The following is a 19,967-nucleotide window of genomic DNA, read 5'->3' on the forward strand; positions in this document are numbered from 1 at the left end:
GAGTGTTCAGTGGTGGGTGCTGATGCTTTTTTTTCTGGTGGGTGGGAGGGGGGATTGTTGCTGCTGCTTGTGTGGGAGGGAGGGGACCTGGGGGGTTACTTTAGGATTCTAACATTTGAATGAACTATTGTTCATTCTTTGGGGTACTCCTGTTTTTGTAGATGGTTGTGGGGAAAAAAGCATTTTGGGATGTATATTGTATACATTTCTCTGACATTAAATGTACCCTTGAACCTTTGAAAGTGTTGTGGATGTAGGTAGAAAGGTACTGAACCAAGGGGGATAAAATAGTTCAGTAGGGCAGGAGCAGATGGAAACAGTCAGGTCTGTGGATGTTGGGTACTATGATTTTTGTGGTAGTGGATGTGAGTTCTCTAGAGTTAATGAGGTCTGTGTGGTGTCACAGTTTTCTGGTAGTCCTGAGTGGGGTCCTCAAATAGGTAGAGGCCAGTCCACCACACTGCAACAGCACCCCTTTGTCTGTGGGTTTGATGATAGGGTTGGGATTGGTGTGGAGAGTGTCTGAGGGAGGGTAAGGTTTGAGGAGGAGAGAGGAGTGCAGAAGTTGAAATGGTTGATGTCTCATTAGCAATGTGAGATGAAAAGATGCAGAGCAGGCAGAGAACCATAGTGGAGTGTCCAAGAAAGGGAGGATGGGAGAAAGGGTTATCAGTGTGGGGTGTGGAATTCTTGCTAAAGAACAAGGGCTTGGAGACAGAATCAACAGAATAGGAGTTTGGTGTCATGGTGAAACCACTGAGGTGCAGTTGAAGAAGGACAAAGGTAAGGCCTTTGAGGGCAGAACATTCTGCCTCAGTGAGAAGAAAGTAAAAAGGAATGGTGAAGACATGGCAAAGATTAGCTTGCAAATTTATTTTGTTTACAATTTCTTAATCGTTTCACTGGCTAGCAATGTAAACATCAGGAGACTGTCAGTTAAGTAAGGCACAAGTAGAAGTAAAATCACCAGGAATTTCCAGCCCTTACAATTTCTGAGTTCTTGTAAATCTGTAACCTGTTTTGGAGTCATAGGCTGAAGGGTCAATGCTATATGACTAACAGGTCCATATCAACCAAGATTACCATCTAAACGAATCCTATTTGTACATGTTTGACCCATATTGTTCTCAACCTTTCCTATCCATGTACCTGTCCAAGTACCTTTTAAATGTTAATGTACCTACTTCAGCTGATTCCTCTGACAGCTCATACTGACTGTTCTTTGGATGAAAAAGTTGTTCCTGAGATTCCTATTAAATCTGTCCCCTTTCATCTTAAACTTATCCCTCTAGTTCTTGATCCCCAAACCCTTTAAAAATGGGACTCTGCACATTGATCCTGTCTCTGCCCCTCAGTTTTTTGATACCTTTTACCCCTCATTCTCCTGCACTTCAATGAAAAGCTCCTAACCTGCTCAAATTCTCTCCATTGCTCACTATCCTGAGTGCCTGCAACATCCTTGTAAATCTCTTTCACATCCTTCCCAGCATATTAACATCTTTTATATAGCGGGGAGACCATGGTTGAACACAATGTTCCAAATGCTGTCTCTCCAATGGTTTTAGTTGAGTATTTGTTGGAAGTAAGGAAGGAATTTTAAAAAAACATATCACAATTTCACCTTGTCTTACATTGTCCCAGAATGACTCAAGCACCTTAAAGCAAAAGGAATAGCTTCTCGGAAAGCACCTCCTGCTGGCAGGAGGTTTTGGCTGGATGGAGGGTATTTGGTTACAAAGGGAAGTGTGGGGGGAGTTAATGGGAATGTCAGAGGAAACGTAGGAAAAGTGGAATGGGCACCTAACGGTTGACATAGATAAAGAGTCAATTTCTGCGCTTTATAACTCGATGACTCTATCTGTGGGCTTGTACAAACTGGGAATTGGAGGCTGTGGCAGCATATAGCAAGGAACAGAAAAGAACTTGAAATTTGTACTGAATTCTGTATCCATGATGAATTCCTGGGATGGTTGAATATTTCTTTCCCTGGTGCAATCGCTCAAATAAAATCTAAGCTTAATTGAAATCCATGGATTTCTAAGATGTCAAGAGTATAAACAGCATGGAAGGGAGCCGTGGGACCCAACAATATCTGTAGTAGACTTTTGAAATAACAACCCTCCTCCTACACACTCCTTCAACTACCACTTTACCCTTCTCTTTCAATAGTGATTAGGCTAGTCTTACTAGTAGAATGATGGGTGACAGCTTCCTAAGCAATGGTTAAGTACTATTTGCTTGGCTAACATTGACTCACTTGTGGGTTAGTTTATTCAAAAATTAGAGCTCAAAAGTCTTGATTGCTTGTCAGAAAAAGGAATGGCCACCAGCCAATGAGAAAACCTGTTGAAATCTAGCATTCTGAGAGCCAATCATGAGAAAAGCTAATTATTCAGGTTCCAATTACTTTAATTCCATTGCTATTACTGAAATTGTGCATTAAACCTTTTGACCTCATATTTATAAAGCTATAAACAATATATCTTATTTGATAGAAATACATTTCATGGTGTTGCCAGCGCAGGACATGTCACTGATTGATAAGCCAGTCTTGAAAATCAGAACGTCATGCCAAATAGAAATGGTAGACATAATCGAAGTGCATATACTAATAATTAACATAAGCAAGAAACACCTTTCACATTACTCCTAAATGTAACTTACAATTGATTTTAGAATTACAAGGATACATGTACTGTATGAGCAATCAATATTTTTTGTGAAGGGAACAGGCTACCAGCTCACAGTAGGACCTCACTTAAAAAGACATTCTTTGACCACTGACAATAATACAAAGGACTGCGAGGACTGCTGAGAGGATTATCAAGGTCTCTCTTCCACACAACAGAGATATTAGGTCCACGGGACCCTCAACATTGTCAATGATTCTTTTCATCCATCCAACAATCTTTTTGACCCCTATCATCAGGGAGGAAAAACCACAGTGTTAAGACAAGAACTGTTAGGATGGAAAACAGCTTCTTTGCCTAAGACTACTGAATTCCCTGCTGCCACCCAGGTTTCATCACATATGAAGCAGAAGTAGTGTTATACTGTTTACTTTTTAACTTGTGTCATAAATACACCTTCCTATTTATTAGCTTATTGGTGGTAGTATTACTTTGTGCTGTGTGTGAGTTATATATACTGTGGTGTAAACCTTGGTCCAGAGGAACATTGTTTCATTTGGTGGTATATGTGTATGTACATGGTTGAATGACAATAAACTGAACTTGAACTTGAATAGATGAAATTATAGGTAGTAGAACTAGAGGTTAGATATTTGGAATGCTAAGATACTTTACATCAGTCTGGCAGAAATAAAGGGGATCCAGAAAGGGTTAAAGGAAGTTTCCAGATAGGTTAGTTTACCACTAAGCACAACAAGCATAGCAACATTCATGTTTGTTCTGCCAATTGAAATTTGGAGTTTTTGTATAGCCAGTGAGCCACTCAATGTACTGTGGTAAAAGAGGATATTTTGAAAATCTTGGTTATGTCCTCCAAAGCTCTCAGAATATTAATGTGAACTACCTTGTCTCAACAAAGATATTTGAATATTTAAATTTGGTTTTGCTGCTTAAAACTGTTTCGATTTCTGCCATGGGGAAGAGTGGTTTCAAGTCAGCACAAGGAAGAGTACCACCAGTGAAGTCCAGGAGATTGAGCAACTGGTTCAAGAAAGGAGAGAGCTGAGGAAACAGTGGAAGAAAGCCCATGGCAGTGACAGAGAAGGTCTCAACCAACTTCAAGCAAACATCAAGCTAACAAAGTTGTGAAGAGCTGATAATCTAAGGAAGCTGCACAGAAAGAAAGAACAAACAAGTACACAGTTCTACAAAGACCCTTTCAAGTTCATTAAAGGTATCTTCAACCTGGAAAAAAGTGAAACTTTGAAAACATCAAAGCAGGAACAGGAAAAGCACCTGGAAAAGATTTACACTGACTTGAAAAGGCAGGAACAAATGCTCATTCCATCTGACATCCTGCCAATTCAGCCCTCCCACCTACCACCTGGATTCTGACCCTCCAAAATGGAGTGAAGTGGAGAAGGCAGTCCAACAGGCAAGAGCAGCATCTGCTCTTAGGCCTAATACATAATAGGCTGGCCAGCTACCCGGAGAGAAACAAGTACATTAATACATCTGTACACAAAGCAGGAATTCCAGGTTTCCCCTGGTGTTCGGAACACACTAGCCTGACATGGCACCAGATCCAAGCATCTAGGAAGGATGAAAGCAATCTCTATGTGATCATCCTGGACCTCACCAATGTATTTCCCATGCACTCCTCTAGGAAGCATTTGACTACTTCCAGATACCAGAACTCATCACAATGCTCGTGAAGTTGTGCTTTCAAGACCTGAAATTGTGCTTCACAACGGAAGATTTTACCACATTATGGCAGAGACTGGAAGTAGGCTTTACAGCAGGTTGCACTATATCACCCCTGGCATTCACAATGACCATGGAAGTCATTATCAGAGCTTCAAGATGGGTGGTAAGCAGGGAAAGAACAAATGCTCAACTTCATATTCCCCCTATTAGGGCATACATGGATGATATAACAACACTGACCACTACAGCAGCATGTACCAAGCAACTACTTGGAAAGCTGCAGGAAAACATCAGGTAGGCCAGAATGAAAATCAAAACCCAGCAAGTCACAAAGCATCTCCATGGCTAAGGCTGATGGCCCAATTCCAACAGTGTCTGAACAGCCTGTCAAAAGCCTGGGTAGATGGTGCAACGCCAGCCTCGTGGACAAAGAGCAGGTGCAGTAACTAAAGCAACACATCGCCAGTGGCCTGGACAACATCGACAAGACCATGTTGCCTGGAAAACTGAAGCTCTGGTCCTGACAATTTGGACTCCTACCCTGGGTGATGTGGCCACTCACTGTCTATGAGGTTCCACTAACAACTGTGAAGAAGCTCAAATGAACCATCACATCATTTGTAACGAAGTGGCTCAGTGTCTCAAGGTGTATCAGTAACATCAGTCTCTGTGGTAAAGACTGAACTACCTTTCACTGGCCTTCCAGAGGAATTCAAGTGTTCTAAAGTGCGTCTACAGATGACACTCAAAGACTCTTGTGACAAGACCATCAATAACACCACACTGGCCTTATCAACTGAGCAGAAATAGACCCCAGCTGATGCGGTGCGGCAAGCAACAGCAGCCCTTAGGCATAGAAGCATTGTGGGGCAATTCCTACAGAGCAGGGGTGGCTTTGTTCTGGCAGCAAGTGAACCCACCTAGCACAAGGTCACAATTCCAGGGCAAAGGAAGATGGTCGTTGAGTAAGTGCGGCGACAAGAAGAATCAGACAGAAGTGCAAAGGCTGTTACCCTGGCTAAGCAGGGACAATGGATGTGGTGGGAAAGTATTGAGAGGCGGAAAGTCAGCTGGAAGACAGAGAGGAGATGGACGCATACAGATATACCTTTCTTTTCAGGGTTACATATGATTGCTTTCCTCACAAAAAAACCTCTACCAGTGGTTCAGTGAGGACCCAACTTGTGCTCTGTGCCTGGTTCTAGCAACCCTTAAGCATATCCTGGCCATCTGCAAAACCAGCCTCTCACAGGACAGATATACGTGGCGTCACAACCAGGTCTTGAAGAGTCTGGCAGTTGCAATCGAGACCAGGAGGATAGCAACCAAATCCTTGCCCCCTAGAATGACTAATGCTCTGACACCAGCAGCATGGGAGTAAAAGGCAGGGAGGGAGGGAGTAAAAAGAGCCCTCCAGAGATGTAGTGGGCTAATTGATGAAACATCGAGGAAGGAGGGTGCACACTTGAAAACCCCTGCATGTCAACCCTGTGCCATTCCTAACATCAAAACAGTCTCGAGCAAGTGCTCAAGAAGGGATATTAACATCTTATACAGTGTTTTTAAATTTTAAAAAAATCTTTAGCTATATGAAACCATTGGTTCACACCCAAAATACTGAATTAAACTGTGAAATAAATTATTAAAATCCACATTTTGAAAATATTATTTTACTTGTAAAACATTGGCAATAGACAATATGTTCTGAGTAATGCAACTGAAAATATATTTGCAGGAAAAAAAGCACTTTAATGCATGAAAATTTATCTTCTGTTGATATTGCTAAATGTTTTATATAGCCATGATGGTTGGTTGTACCCTGCCTCGACCACTATTGAATGCAATGGAATGAAGCTTGGAGAAAGAAACACACAATTTCACAACTGCTTGTGAGTAACTTGATCTTAATTTATTTTAAACTGACATCTGAAGATTATACAGAATCGTTGGTCATGTGATATGGCTATTTTTAATTGTTAAAATGGTTCAAAGCCCTCTTACATCTAGAGAAGCTAATTTAATTTGTAGAGCCTCGCAGTTCTGCAAGTAGCTGCCATTTGAGCAAGCTTTAATGATGACTAACTCATTCACTGAAGTGTGCTTATTTTAGTGGCTAAGGCTGGGGCTGGCTTCTCGTGCAATGTTCTACCACAAAATAACAAGGAGGCTCAATTTGTCCTGAACTCAATCTGTTCTCAAAATTACACACACTGTTGCTCTTGAAAAACTGGAACACTAACTGGGAACTCTGCCTTATATCTGTAAGAACTACGTTCACTTCAACCCAAGTGGCCAGACATGGTATAAACCAGATTCCAATGTTTAAACCCAAACTAATATAATTTGATGGCTAGTGACCACATTGAATTCCAACTATCTGATTCCAAGATATCAAAAATATCACAGCATTTTGGTTGAAACTTCTTATTCAAATTCATTAACAAATCAAATTACTAACAGAAGGATAACAACAGCTTGCGTTTATATTACACCTCATTGAAAGGAAAATCACAAGCCACTATGTGCAAGAGGAAATGAATTGTGCCAAACCTTTGTGGGTTGTACTGGGAAAAAAATGTCTCCTTGCAAACGTGTTCATCCTTTTGTAGGCAATCCCAGATTATAGCACTCAGCAATGGAAGGTCTATTTTTAGTCAATCACAACTGAAAGAACTCAAAGTGAACTCAAAGAGGTATCAGGAAACTAAACTAAGGACCGTATTTTCAGGAGAAACAATGCACATCTGTTTAGTATGATAATCCTCACAGATTAACTTGATGTGTTATCATTATGCAGATTCTGGCTTCTTCTGTATCAACTTTTCTCAAGATCAAAGGAAGTATGCAAATAGCCAAGTGGCTTCAGTCATTTAAATCTAATATTACTGTCTACTGGTTGCTGCTTTTTATATACAGTATATTTGATTAAAAGCCAATTTGATGCTTCTCTGACATACAATATACATGTGGCAAATAAAACTAATCTTTATCTTTATTCATTGTGTTTCGCAACGTTCCTCGTTCCTTGTATATGAGATTTATCAGTGAGGGCTAGCATCTCATTGTGGAACATCAGCGTTAATTCCAGACTTCCTGGCCCCAAAAACTCTTTAACAATATTAGTCAGATTGGCTGACAGATTTAACTTGCATGAAGGAAGCTTGATCCAATTAGCATTCCTAAATCTGATCTTTTGTTTGGCAAAGCTTTTCAGATGATTGGATTGATCAGACATCTGAGGACTGGATAAATGCACTGATTTATATCTATATCGATATCTATATGCAGTATATACTGGAGACTGTATATATAATCCATGTTATTAATCCCAAACATAAACCACAGGAATTATAAAGAAACCAAAGCACCTTTGGTAACATAAGTCTTGCAGATGCATAAGTTCTTGCCTACCTGTAATAATACAACTGACTATATTTTATTCTGAGCACCAGTCAAGAAAATATAAATAATATTAATATTTGATAGTTCTCTTTTCAGAAGAAATGGAAAATCAGTAATGTATTTTTTTCTTCCTTTAAGTAAATTGACCTATTCCAGAATATCTTTGTATAACGAATAAGCTGATTTGTTGCTGATATTGATTTACTGTGATGATTATTTAATTCTACAGCAATGTGGTATTTGAATTTGTTTCATACTTCACAATAAAAACATTTTTATGAAAAAACATTATAATGCAGAAAATATACAGAAAGAACGCATAAATTGTCAATTTCACTCAGTGGCTGGTAGCTTCTTGTAATGCTTTGTCATTGTTCCTAAGGTTTAAAAGACACATTATGAACAAGCTCCTGCGGTCTCTGATGCTTAATAAAAATTGCAGATGAATTCTTGGTAATAACACTGTTACAACACACATGGATAAAAAAAAGAGATCTCAAGGCAGCAGTGAAAAGATTGATTACTACTTTATACTAGACATGGCTCTGAGAAAGTTGAAATCTGTTCCATTTTAGGCTGCAATGACCTTTTCAATTCTGAAGCTTACACATAAGATTGAGAGATGTCAGGATTCATGGTACAGAATGCTGAACAAATCTGTAGTCCAAAAGGTTGTATAGAAATTCAAAGCCATATATGGAAATAAAAAGGAAAATAAAAGTAGTAAAAGAGAGAACATGAAGAAAGATCAGAAGGATAGAAAAACATTCATATTCTATAGCCATCTAAAAAAGAAAGGGTTGTAAGGAGAGAATTGCTGTGAATCAGAGAACAAAAGGAAATGTATTTATGGTGGCAGAGGGAATGGTTGAAGGATGGGAACTCTACAGCACTACTTCCAAATGAAAAAAAGTTCTGCTGGAGTCTTCATTAATAACAACAGAACTGAGATTTCTGGAAGTGGTAAATCAGATTGAGAAACTGGTTAAACATACTGGATCCGGAGCTTTATAATGAAACAGTAGACACAAGAGTAAAGAAGTCATGATGAACCTACATTAAACATTGTCTTGAACACCACTGAGGTATTGTGCCCAATTCTGCATAGCATTCATTTGGGGATAAAAGTAAGAGTTTATGAAAGGATGCAGTGAGGATATCCTAAAATGATTCCAAGAGCGAGGGTCTTGCAGATGGACAGATGAAGTTGGGGTTCTTCTGCTTGGAACAGAGGTGGCTGCACAGGAGTCTGATATGAACAATTTAAAATCATGAAGCTTATAAACTGAACAGGTGGCGAAAAACTGGTAAAGTTAGGAAAATAAGGATAAAGGAGATGGGTAAAAGGATCAAAAGTGGCGAAGAAAACTTGTTTTAACCCATGAGCTCTTTGGGGTCTGGAATGCACTATAAGAGATAGTAAGGGATATTAGTGCAGAAAGAGTCAATTGTAATCTTCAAAAGAGCTGGGGAAGTTTCTGAAAGACAAGACTTTGCATTACAATTGAAAGAGGTGAAGGAATGGGGCTATCTGGATTACTCTTAAATTGATTTTACTCATAACTCACTAGGTCTAGGAGAACAGTGAATACTTGAAGATGGTTCTGTCTCAGCTGACAAGCTAGCAGACTTTTTTTGCCAATGTTTCTCCTTATTTAATATTTTCAGCACTTACCGATTTTATTTTTTTTCTCCTCTTGGATTTTTTTTTGCCCTAGTATGTAATATGTAGTATCCGTAGATTCCGGACTACAGAGCGCACCTGATTAAAAGCCGCTGGCTCTAATTTTAGAAATAAAATCAATTTTTTAATTGTAAAGGCCGCACCGGATTTTCAGCCGCAGGTGTCCCACGTTGTAATATGAGATATTTACACAGAAAGATATTACATGTGAGGATTTTTTTAACTTTTAATTAAATCCATATGGTAACAAAAACAAATACATATTGCAAATGCTTTTTTTCGAACCGTGCCCGTACGCGGCTACTTTTAAATATACGTTGCGTATACTTCTTTACTGAACAACATTCCAATATCTCCTAACGACTGGTAAAAAATATATATATTGCAGCCTACCAGGAAAAGTTATTGATCACCTTTAACTTAAAAGCAGCGTTCGCTCAGATCCAAAGCCGCTCGCGTAATGCGCTCCCTCCCTCCGTCCCGTTTCATCGCAAACCGGCATTTTCCCACAAGACACCGCGAAACCGGGTGTGACGTCATAGCATCCCGCGATGTAGTACAGAAAACAAATATAGTTAAAACTCTTCTAACTTTAACTAGAAAATGAATTACTAAGTGAAAATATTATAAACTAAGTAACTGCCATAAGGCAGCACAATGCTTCGAGTGTTTTCCATGTTGATGAGGGTGAGTACAAATGACTGATTTACAATAATTTAATTGTGAAAGTGCGCTTGATTTATCGTACAATTTCATTGGACCTCTGTGAACTACTCATCAATTTTATTGGTCTACTGTTATGAGGCAAAATGTTTACGAGGCGGCATGAAAAAAAACCATGTATTAGCCGCTCTGGATTATAGGCCGCAAAGTTCAAAGCTGTTCAAAATGTGGGAAAAAAGTAGCGGCTTAAAATCCGGAATCTACGGTAATATGTAGGATGTAGTATGAACATCCTCTACATAGCACCATCCAGAGACAGAGAAGCAGTTTCAGTGACAGGTTACTATCGATGCAATGCTCCTCAGACAGGATGAAGAGGTCAATACTCCCCAATGCCATTAGGCTTTACAATTCTACCGCCAGGACTTAAGAACTTTTTAAAAGCTATTATTAATGCTTTTTGAGACGGTGATTTAGATGCATATCATATTTTTTTTACTGAGTTAAGTATTGTATGTAATTAGTTTTGCTACAACAAGTGTATGGGACATTGGAAAAAAAGTTGAATTTCCCCATGGGGATGAATAATATCTATCTGTCTATCTATCTATATATAAGCAACAATGTTCTCAGATGGGTTAGCAAAGAAAGGATTGAGTGAAATGAAGTCTCAAAGGACTGAGGTCTATGGCAATGAGGAAGCATAGAACACTACAGCACAGTACAGGCCCTTCAGCCCTCCATGTTGTGCCGACCCATTTAATCCTTAAAAAAAAGTACTAAACCCACACTACCCCATAACCCTCCATTTTTCTTTCATCCATGTGCCTGTCCAAAAGGCTCTTAAATACCCCTAATGTTTTAGCCTCCACCACCATCCCTGGCACTCACAACCCTCTGAGTAAAGAAAACTTACCCCAATGTCTCCCCTAAACTTCCCTCCCTTAATTTTGTACGTATGCCCTCTGGTGTTTGCTATTGGTTCCCTAGGAAACAGGTACTGACTATCCACCCTATCTATGCCTCTCATAATCTTGTAGACCTCTATCAAGTCCCCTCTCATTCTTCTACGCTCCAAAGAGAAAAGTCCCAGCTCTGTTAACCTTGCTTCATATGACTTGTTCTCCAATCCAGGCAACATCCTGGTAAATCTCCTCTGCACCCTCTCCACAGCTTCCACATCCTTCCTATAATGAGGTGACCAGAATAGCGTCCTTTTACATTTCAAGAACTCCTTCCATCCATCTTCCTTTGAAATTGTGATATTATCTGTGAGGTAAGAATTGGATTTAGGTTAAAATACAAGTTCAGATCAGAGGGCCTTGGGGTATTATGCAGCCTCTTGAGAAAATTCCAAAGCTTCCAAGCTCATTCCTTCACAATCCCCTCATTAAGCTATACAATAACCATAAAAAGATTGCCAGATATGAGGAACAGAAATTTCCACCAGCAATATGAAATCTGTTGGAGAAACTTGCTGAGTCGAGCAGCAACTGTTTATTGATAAGATTTCGGTTGGACCCTAATTCTGCAAGGATTCCAATAAAAAATAATTCAGGACTGTTAAGACAGAAAGATGGGACAACCTACTGTTTGATCAACTATTTTCTACCCTGAGAATACCAAATAGCAAATATTCAACACTTACTTCTCCCTTTGGACCTTTGTACCTTCTCCTTAGCAGAACTGAAAAATTAAGACCATCGAGAAAGTGAAGTGATATAAATCTTAATCTTTGTTTTGCATCTCAGCACCTGGACTGTGAGCTTTCCTTTGTGGGTTAATGTAGGGACTCTCTGAGTGAAACAATGTGCTTATTGACAGCAAGTTAGTGATTGACATGGAGGTGTCATAGGCCATATAGTTCATGACAGCCAAATTACCAAGGAAACAAATCAGAGAAAATAGTATTGTAAAGAATACAGGAAACAGATACTGCAATAAAAACAACCCAATTTTCTGAAAGTACATTCAGTGAAAAATAGCTAAATATAAGTTAATTGAATTAGTTTAAACAGTTACATATACTAATATTGTCATTCCTGCTTTATTGACAGAGGAATCACCATCATCCCCATCCTGGCTCGTGAGTATGGTCACTATTTAGAATTTTTTAAATATGCATTGATAGGTTGACATATGTCACAAATTGGAGATAATTTATAAACAACAGGTCTCAGTGACTTATACATGTGTCATGACATTTCAGGAGCAAATTCCAAAGTATCAGTAAAGAAGTCTTTGCTGATTGTCTTCCTAGGAAATCAGGTTCTTCCTCACATAAGAAGTCCTAAACTTTGCATTGTAAACTGAGAGTGCACACACACATCTACAGCATAATTGCTATACCTCTCTTTACTTTTATGCTTCTATTTTCTTCAAATAAAGTCTTGTGAACCATTGTCTTCATCATAGATTGTTATTAATATATAACTTTGAAGGTTTCACACATAAAATTACCCCAAATACATTTCTGGATCCTATTAGTTTGCTCTCCAGCAACAATTGAAAATGCCCATTCTGCCAAATACACATTCACCTCAATACTCCACTGGCTACTTTCCCAATAATCCACTCAAATCTTTTCCTATCCATTTGCAGTCTCTTTGCGCATCAACAAACCTGGATAATTTACAATCAGTTCCTTCATCTAAATCAATGATATGGATTCCACAATGCTGAGGCCCAAGTATTGATTCTTGCAGCAGTCCTGAAAATGACTCATTTATTCCTGTTCTGCTTCTGCCCAGTATCATTAGGTATTCCATGATTTTGATTTTAAAGCAACACAAAAAGTGGTGAAACTAGCTCAACAGTTATTCTTTCCAAAATTTGGTAACGTATCATTAGTTTATATTAATAGTGTTAAATTTTTCACTGGAAAGTCAATGCAAATCATTCCTCTTTTGGAAAGAAAATAAGAAATGAAAATTAGGGAATTGTGGGGCGATTGATCTAAGGGACATTGACAGGAAATAATAAAGTCTATAGTCAAAGGCAGAATAACAAAACACCATGAAAATGTTCTGCCAAAGGGTGTTGGCCTGAAACATCGACTGTACTTTTTTCCATAGATGCTGCCTGGCCTGCTGAGTTCCTCCAGCATTTTGTGCGTGTTGCATGAAAATTTTCACCTCATCAGAGAGAGAGAGGGAATTCGAAAGGTAGAAATATGTCTTGTCAATCTTTAGAAAAGGTGAGTAAAGCTGAGGTCAGGGAAAATTTACATCATTGGACATCCAGAAAGTTTACATGGAACTGCTGATTAAAAACTAAAGCTTATTCATCTGAGTGCAAATCGGTGACCTGATTAAGGCCTGCTCGAGTGATGGAAAACAGGTAGCAATAGTAATATTCTAAGTGGCAAGATGTGTTGAGTTGGGTAACACATGGGTCAAGTTTGGCAATGACACAAAGTATTGATGAAAACATATTTTTAGTAAGTAATCTAGATTTCTATACTCCAGGGATTGACGTGGTGGTTGGGGAAGGGATTGTCCTATGAGAAGAGGGTAAGCAGACTGGAACTAAGTGGGAAAGTTTGGAATAATAAGAGGGGAGATTATAAAAAGGCACAGCATGAAAACAAGGCCTTTGACCCAACTGATATATTCCAACTGCAGCATCCTTCCTGCTAGATCCAATTGCTTACATAACCCTCAGAGCCCTTCTCCTTCATGTACCTATTCAAGCGTTTTGTAAATGTTGCAATTTTACCCACCTCTACTGCTTCCTCTGGTAGCTTATTCCAGATATTCAGTATACTCTGTGTAAAGTAGTGTGGTGAACTAGATATACCTGTCTGACTGCTCCTGTGGCTCCTCCCAAGACCCTGCTGACTACCCCTGTGGCTCCTCCCACAGACCCCTGTATAAAGGCGACTGTGGCCTGCTGCTCTCCCTCATTTTCCCCAGGATGTAGTGTTGTTCTTCAGTCAATAAAAGCCGATATCTCACTTCCTAAGTCTCGGCGTGAGTTATTGATGGTGCATCAAGTAGTTACCTCTGAGATCTCTTTAAAATCTCTCCCCACGTATCTTGTATCTGTGCCCTCTAGTTTTGGACTCCACAACCCTGGGGATAAGATTGTGAACCTCCACCTTATCTAAACTCCTCATGATTTTATAAACTTCAGTGAGGTCACCTTTCATTCCTCTATTCTACAAGAAATAAAGATCAATTGTGGTTAACCTCTCCATTGAACTTAGACACTCTGCTCCGGGCAGCATTCTCGTAAATCTCTTCTGCACCTTCTGCAGCTTGACCATGTTTCTCCTATAATCAGGATGTACAACCGCTCCTCTATCCCCTTCATCCTCAACACAGGTGTCCCCTCGGGCTGCGTGCTGAACCCATTGCTGTACACTTTGCTCACACATGACTGCATGGCCACACACCTGAGTACTCACATTGTCAAGTTCACCGATGACACAACAGTAGTGGGACTCATGATGATGAGATGGCCTACAGAGAGGAGGTGGAAAAGCTCAAGGCCTGGTGTCAGGCACATAACCTTTTCCTCAGTGTTAACAAGTCAAAAGATATGGCGATCAACTTCAGGAGAACTCGCACCACTCACACCCTTCTTTACATCAGTGGCACAGCAGTAGAAACTACAAGCAGTTTAAACTCCCGGGGCTACACATCCACACAACCTCTTATGGCCCCAGAACACATTCCACACAATCAGGAAAGCTCAGCCATGCCTCTACTTCCTGAGGAGGCTGAAGAGAGCTGGTCTATGCACATCAATACTCATGTCCTTCTACACATGTGCAGTAGAGAGAATCCTAACAAGTTGTATCACTGCATGGTAGGAACAGTGCACTGTGACAGACAGGAAGACTCTATAAACGGGTAGTCAAAACTGCGCAACGCACTACTGGCACCAACTGACCTACCATCAAGGACATATATACAAATAGGTGCTGGAAAAAGACATGAAGGATCCCATCCACCCTGCTCATCACTGTTTGTCCCACTCTCATCAGGGAGGAGGCTATGTAACATCCATGCCGGGAAGACTCAAAAACAGTTACTTTCCCCAAGTAGTAAGACTGATCAACACCTCCACCCATTAACCCACCCCACCACAGCTACTTTATCATTTCCTGTCAGTCAACTTATGTCCAGACACTCCTGTGTTTCATGTCACTTATGGACATACTTTCAATCTATGTATATCCATAAGCTATCTTATTTATATGCATAGAGTTTATGTAATTATTGTGTTCTTTATCGTAATGTGTTTTTTTGTGTTGCATCAGAGCTGAAGTAACAATTATTTTGTCCTCCTTTACACTTGTGTATGGGAAATGACATTAAAATTTTAAATCTTGAATCTTTTAAATGTTGGTTAGGCTCTGCTTGGAGTACTGTTTACAGTTCTGGTCACTACACTACAGGAAGGATGTGATCAAGCTGGAGAAGATGCAGAAAAGATCCATAGATATATTGTCTGGACTGAAAGGTTTTATTTAGAAGGATATGTTGGATAAGCTTGGTCTGGAACAAAGGAGGCTGAAGGGTGACATGATAGAGGTATATAAAATTATGCGACATAGAGTAAATGTCCAGTGTGAGTTTCATATGGTATGGATGTAGAAACCCATAGTTAGTATCTGGAATAAACTACAAAAAGGAAGTGGTGGAGGAAGGAACGGTAACAACACTTTAGAAGCACTTGAATGAGCAAGGCAGAGAAGGATATGGAAATAATGCAAATAAATGGAATTAGGATAGACAGGCATGATGCAATGGGCTGAATGGGCTGATGTACAATTTATAGGCTTAATCACTCTATAAGCAGCACTCACAGTTTCAAAATGAGATATTGGCCATTCAGGACTGAAATGAGGAGGGGCAAGTTGTGATTAGGATATTGTGATTGCAATGAGATACGAGTATTGGAGTGGACAAAGACTTGGTAAATGGAGCTCAGTGTGGGGAATTGAGAGGCTATGCAATTTGATAAGAAGAGTCAAAAGATTAGTTAGTATCTAAATGGAAAAGTTTTCACTATTGGTCCCCTACTGAATATGGAGACATGATTTCAAGATAAGTAGTTGGTCATTTAACCCTTACATACTATTTGGGTCAAATTTGATCTGTTTTGACATTTGACAGCAGTAAAAATACCCTAAATGCTATTTTTTAGCCGAAGTTTGATGACTTCCCTAAAGTGACCCAAAATGCGCGAAAATGAAAATACTTTAAAATTTTATACTTTTGTACAGGTGCTACAAATTTTTGTACATTGAGGCTGTTCCAGGTCAAATTTGACCTGTATCTATTGAAATGGATTTTAGATCTCTGAAACATTAATTAAGGATTAATCACCCATCTATTAATGTCAGATAGGCTATTTATACATGCTAAATAGATCTGTGGTTCAAAATTTGGTAAAGACACTTGTTATGAGGGATTCTTGGGCCGGGTCAAAATTGACCCAGACCATACTGTGAAGGTATAGAATAAGAGCAGATTGCCTGGGTTAAAACCAAAGCATTATTTCTCACAGAGTGTGGTGAATATCTGGAATTTTCTTTTTCAGGGCAATGTGGAGGTTAGCTCATAGAACTAAAAAAAGACAAGTGGATACATTTTTGAGAGATTGAGGGTCTGAGGACAATGGGATTTGGCATAGAGGAGGAGTTGATGCTCATATTGAAGGGTGGAACAGACGTGAGGGGTCATGTGGCTGACTCCTGCTCTGTTTTTCTTGTGAAAAGAAGTTTCTTCATCCAGAAGGTAGTAAATCTTTGGCATTCTCTCCTAAATATCTGAGTAATCTCAGTCACTGAGTACATTCAGGACAAAGATCCTTAATTTTTTTTTGTATTGAACGAATGGGATATGAGGCTCGTTGAGCAAAATGGTACAAAGAGAAAGGATCTTATTGTATGGCTAAGACAGAATGCTGAAATCCTGCATCTTTTTTGCTGTGCAGAAAATCCTGAGGTCGTTTGGTTTGGATAGAATCAAATACTTCTGTAAAAATAACTCAGTGGAGACCAACTGAAGATTCTGTATGTGTCAGAGGCAGATATGGAAAATAATCAAATGTCTACAACAATATTGGCCTTTTATCTAAGGGGCAACCTCCAGACAGAAAGAAGTGGAAACCATGCTTCAGCTGTACCAAATCCTAAACAGATCACCTCTGGAGAACTGTGAGTGTTTCAAAGCAAGCATGCTATACCACAAGAGGTACTTCATTAACATACCTCAGTGATGGTAGCACTCTATAACAAAAAGAGGCTGCATGATCTCAGGTTCTATTGTCTGTTACTTAGAATATTGAAGGATGATTTAATCAGTTTTCAAGATATTATGGGAAATTATTTGGGTAGACAGAGCTCGTCAACCTGGGAAGGCAGTCCATCTAAGAGAGGGAAAACTCTGAGTTCAAGCCTCTGCTGCCTTGTGGCCATACTCACTCATGGGAAAGACTTCGGGAGTAAACCCTGAGGACAAATCCGGAGCTGGAGTCCCTAAGGCGGTCTGACGTTGCCTTCAACCTCGTTCTGGCAACTCCTGCGACGACACCAGTGCCCAGCTGTATCGGCCCTTGCCCTTCCCTTGGACAACATTGGTGTTGTGGAGAGGGAAGACTTGCTGCATGGGGAACTGCCGGTCTTCCATACAACCTTGCCCAAGCCTGCGCCCTGGATAAGACTTCCCAGGCGTAGATCCATGGTCTCCCAAGACTAACGGATGCCATACACGGGAAATGAATTAAATGGAAAGAAGGCAAGCTATTTGCATTGGTTAATGAATTTAGTTCATAAGTTAAAAAATAAAATCAGTCCATTCAAGCGTGCAGTTAGAAAACATTTCCACGAGGTAGAAATAATGAACCACCTTCTCCCACTATCAATTGCGCTGGGTCAACTACCTGCTGTAAGGTGAGACTATTAAAAGGAAATGGAGAAATGGCACGTATATGGAAAAGTCACCAAATATCTATGATCAGATTAACTGATGGAACAGGCATGTCCAATGTTGCAAAAAAGGTAAGTAGAAGCAGGTACATAATAAATATTAAGGATTGTAACTGATATGTTTTATGGCAGTGTCCTTCCTTTCGTTCTTAATGTGCTAAGGAATTCTGAGTCATTTAAGTCACTGTATGGAAGGCGCCTATTTGGGACAATATTCTATGTGGATGTAAAGTGATTTTGCCATAGGAGGTACATAATTTTCCCTATCCACATCTGTATTACATTCTGACCATAGAGACTACATAGTTTGCCCACTATAGTTATCATTTCTGCTTCAGCTGCTTTGAGTTTCCTTGGGTTGCAGTTCTCAACTGTATGATAATCCTCTTCATTCTTAAAGCTCACCTGTTTAGCTTTATTCTCTACTTTGCTTCCTCTTTTGTCCTAGGACTACAAGACTGTCACCACATGCTGCACCGGCACATGTGAGCTGAGCCCTAATATCCAACATCCTATTTCAGCAAATTTTCCATGAGAGAAACCCTTCTGGAAATAATAGAGCAATTCACTTGAGTTTTGGTGGGACCTAACTAATCTCAGTGACTGCAAGAAAGTAGTCGGAAAATATTGTAACCCCAAATCACATCATTTTGAAGAATGGCACACAGAAAAAGGAATAGATGAAGCAAGCAGGCTTAAATTTAATCAAATATAAAGTGTGGAGCTTATGTACCTGGGGACAAAGGAAAAAAAAACATTTCTCTCTCAAACCTGTTTTCTGCTGCTATATCTGGTCATACAAAAGATTCAGTCTGGTGTGTCTATTGTAGCAGAGGTAAAGTTAAGAATTAAATTTAACACTTGGATATTACAATGCCTATTTAAGCAGACTTGAGTTTGCTTCAAATATAGTTACCAGCTCACCAATCTGACTACATGCAAAAGTGATCAAAATATGAATCGTCTACTTTTCTACTTCTTTTCAGGGGGTGTCAAAGCATGTAATTCCTTTAGGGTTTTGAAATTAAAATCACTGTAATTAAAACTAATCACTATCTTAATTTACCTCTTGTCATGCTCTGTTTTCTGTTATTGACATCTGAGCTCTGGGCTTTCATGGTTTCTTTAACGGAGATGTTCATTGAAATTATAACAAGCACAAATGAATCATTAGGCACTTATTATCCGCAGTGATATCAAAGAATGCAGGGAAATGCTGCACAAAGTGGGAGTAGATGCAATGTTTAGATGCATCAGAATGTCTTCTGACTTGAACAGGGGACAAACGTTAGTATTGCAACATTGTCTGAACCTGGCATAATAACACAGTATCCCCATCTGAATTGGTCAACTGCACACAGTGCAACACCTGTCTAGAAGTGGCTTAAGTCAAGCTACTCATGTTATGAAAAAAATCAAAGCCAGCTTTGTGGGATTGTTGATGTGGATGGAATTCAGAGGTAGATTCAGTAGCCACAGCTCACTTCATTTTACATCACTAGAGATGTCAAGTTCGGCCAAAGGGGAGGACGGGACACTCCATAGACTGGCAGGGATGTAAAATATCTGACAGACAAAGATAGGATTTTGCTGCTCACAGCTTTTCTGATACACATTGAATAGTACAGGTGACCAATGGAGGGCAGTGGGACACAAGGTTCCAGAAACCTGCTGCACAGATTTATTGAGCTGGTAGTGCAGTGTTATACTTAAGTTTTCTGAACTAGCAGTCAGAGTTCAGGACCATTAATCCCGAGTCATGAGTTCAAATCCTACCATAACAACTGGAGAATGTAATTCAAGTAAATCAATAACTTTGGAATTAAAAACCTGTCTCCATGGTGACCATGAAATTATTGGATTGGCATAAAAAGTCAACTGATTCACTAATGTCCTCAGGGAAGGGAATCTGTCATCCTTACCCAGCTCAAACTGTATA

Source organism: Hemitrygon akajei, chromosome 26, assembly GCF_048418815.1.
Source record: "Hemitrygon akajei chromosome 26, sHemAka1.3, whole genome shotgun sequence".
Taxonomy (NCBI): domain Eukaryota; kingdom Metazoa; phylum Chordata; class Chondrichthyes; order Myliobatiformes; family Dasyatidae; genus Hemitrygon; species Hemitrygon akajei.